We start from the raw sequence: 3,431 nt of genomic DNA, 5'->3' as shown, positions 1-3,431 counted from the left end.
TCTGCCCGTTTGTCTTTTAGGGAGAGTGTCTATTTTTGTAGCATTTGATTTTGTTTTTACTTCATATGCAACTTCGTATGTATCAGAAGGGGGCAGTGTTTTTCAAAGCAATTGATGCAGAATTTAACTTCCCAGAATCCTACATTTGACTCAAATAGGTCTCTGCAATTTTTCTGAGGCTTTCTTTTATTGTTCCAAATTTTTTTTCTCTGTGACAATTTACCCTTCCTTGATTGTGAATTAGAGACTTCCTTAATTTTTGTGTTTTGGAATCGGATCGTGTCCATTTTATTAGTTTCAGCTTCCCTCAAATCATTGGAAATTGTATGCCCTCTACCTTAACAATGCACATATGTGCATTCATTAAATATTCCAACAAACTTGTTTTAGGATCTGGAGAGCTGATGCGACCTACAATTCTAAGGGGCAAACACAACTAAGGAGCAGGAAATTTGGCATACTAGATTAAATATCAGAGGGTGAGAACTGACTGAATGTGAAACAGAGTTTCACTTACCTATTTGCCAGCTCTGGGTTAGGGAATACCTGGAGACTTTGGGGTAGAGCTGGGAATGAGGGCAATTTTGGGGTGGGAGGGACCTCAGTGGATCATAGTGCTATGGAGTCCACCCTCCAAAGCAGTCCTTGTAAGCCGCTTTAAGACTCCTTGGGGCAGTAAAAAGCGGGGTACAGAAAACCCCCAATTCTTCTTCAAAGTGGCTTATAATTGCCTATTCTTTCTCTCCCTATATGAGACGCCCCGTGAAGTAGGTGAGGATGAGAGAACTGTGCCTGGTCCGAGGTCACCCAGCTAACTGCATGTGAATCAAACCTGGGCCTATTCTGCACACAACAGATAATGCACTTTCAATGCACTTTAGAAGTAGATTTTCCTGTTCTGCACAGGAAAATCCAGCTGCCAAAGCACATTGAAAGTGCATTAGCCTATGTGTGCAGAAAGGGCCCTGGTTCTCCAAATTAGAGGCCACCACTCCTAACCACTACACCAAGCTGGCTCAATTTGAAATAGAGCCAAATCAGACATATTGGAAGTGGCGAAACAGCACAAGTTGGTAGGTCATGGTTAAAGCATCAGGCCAGTGCATCTTGTTGCTGTGCTTACCATGTGGGGTAATTCTGAACTTGCTGTGCATATAGCATATAGTTTCTCACCAATGGGTGCTCTTGGGTGGTTCTTCTTGCCCACTACTTTCCCCACAAGTACAGCACACATATGACTTATCCCTGAGTTCACTTTTTACTGTAAGATGAAGTATTATCTCATTCCAAGGGACTTCTTGCCATCCGATCATTTCTTCCCGGTCTCATTCCCCAAGTGAAACTTGCAAGTAAAGAGGAGTCTTAAAGGAATTCAAGTGGGTGGAGGCAGGAATACAAAAGAAGGCATCTGCCCTTTGGCAAGGAAACAGCAGAATCCAGCTACCAGGAGCATGATCGAGTAGATGGGGTGTGGCAGCAGAATCAAGCTTGTTTCGGAGCATCATCCCATTGGTCAGGATGAGAGTTGAGGCATGGCAAAATAGGGAAAGTTTGCATGTAGTTGTGACAAGGAATCTGCCCGATTATAGCAGAGGTGCTTTGCACACGCACAGCCTTGCTGGTTATGTGAAACTACATAGTTTAATGATCAGATCAAAAATATTGGGAGGGAACAGTCCTGTTTCTATTAGCTATAGCCTCATCGTAAACAAAGACCCCTAACATCTGATTTGCTCCTCATACTGTAAGTGAAGGCAATGGAGCTCTTGCGGTCCCCAGCAGGAATTTCTTGGAACTCCTGGGCCATGTATTGTACTCCTTCTCATGTTCTGATTGTTTTATTTTTATTGCTTGTATGGATCCGAGGTTGTCTGGCAGCCAGGGAAGAGATGTTTGGAGGTGTTGTCAAGACCCTGTTCACACATTACCTGTTTACCTGTCCCCATGGTCCTGCCATGAGTCATGCCATGTTCATATGTTACACGTTTACCTTTTCCCATGCTCCCTTCTCTGCCGTGACATGTTAGTATGCTTGTCTTGCCCAGTATTTTTTCCCCACAGCCCAGAGGTCCAAGCAAGGAGGCAGGCCTCCTTCTCCCAGAGCATTATTTTTATTTCACAGTCAGTATACGTGCATTGGTTAGGAATTCTTTGTAATATCTAGGTTCTAACGCATACTTTTCATGGAAAACCATGCCTGGGAAACCATTGTGCCTGGTATTTTGTTCAGTATGCCTGTTTTCAAATTGGGGGCAGGTCTCAGGCAAAACATAAAAGTTATGCTTGTAAGCTTGTCCTTTAGTTCTAGCAAGGAAGCACTGTATGCTCTGTTCATCCCTTTTCAATGAAGATATTTTCTTGAACAGCTAGTCTCTTTATTGAGCATTCCACAGAAAGCTGACAGTGGTTAGCCATTGCCTGCCTCCACATCATTGCTCTAGTATTATCTGCAAATCTCCCATCCAAATATTAGCCAGGGTTGACCCTGCTTAGCTACCAAGATCTGACAAGGTTAGGCTTACCTGGACTATCCAGTTCAGGGGTTCATGTTCTGATGGTGCACTAGAATACGTGCTATGGCTGCCACTGAGATAACGTGAATGGCATAATCAAATTTTGACCATAGTGGCTACCAAAAGTCATAACTGGGTGATGCCAATGCCATGTGATTGGTCCTTGCTGATAATATAGGTCAGGATGCAGATGGCCCAGTGCATACTCTGACAGGAAGGAATTGAACTCGGACCAACAGAATGGGCATTTAGTTATTGCATGTGTAGCCAGGAGATCCAAGGATTGTCTGTCATGAGTAAACCTACCCAGCCTGGTATCCAAAGCATAATATTTTTTTAGCCACAATTAGTAGCTTTGGAACTTAGACAGGCAAAATCAGCCAGTCAAGGACCCCCCAGAGAAGGATGTTTTGAGAGTACTTTCCCAGGATCTTTTTCTTTTCAGTGGGTGAGTAAGGCAGACAGGGACAGCATGAAACTTGGACATGGATCGGTGCCTTTTCCCACTCAGGCAATGAATAGGTCTTAAGGGAGAGTGCAAGAACATGCAGGCACAGAAAAATTATACAACTCAGAACAAGATCTGACTGCTCGGCTTACAGAGAAGCAGTGGTTTCTAATCCCAAGGGGTGATGCCTCACTTGGTGCTCCAACTACCATTCAAACAAAGTGTTATTTACCATCACAACTCATGGCTGACAGGGGGAAGAAATCCACTGAAAGATACGGGGGTGGGGATATGAATTGGCGCAAACTCTGGAAATTTAAAGTTCCAGAAAGACAAAGGGGAACTCCTTTGGTGCAGTTACATCACTGCCTCGGTTCACCAGTAAAGGAAATCAGATTCAACTTGGTGAAACAGGAAGCTGCCAGCCAGGGGTGGTTTGTGCTGTGAGTCTTGTTCACAGAGACTAGCTG

This window comes from Paroedura picta, chromosome 12 (genome assembly GCF_049243985.1).
Source record: "Paroedura picta isolate Pp20150507F chromosome 12, Ppicta_v3.0, whole genome shotgun sequence".
In the NCBI taxonomy this organism is placed as follows: Eukaryota; Metazoa; Chordata; class Lepidosauria; order Squamata; family Gekkonidae; genus Paroedura; species Paroedura picta.
The sequence above is the reverse complement of the archived record's forward strand: the minus strand, read 5'-3'. Positions refer to the sequence as shown.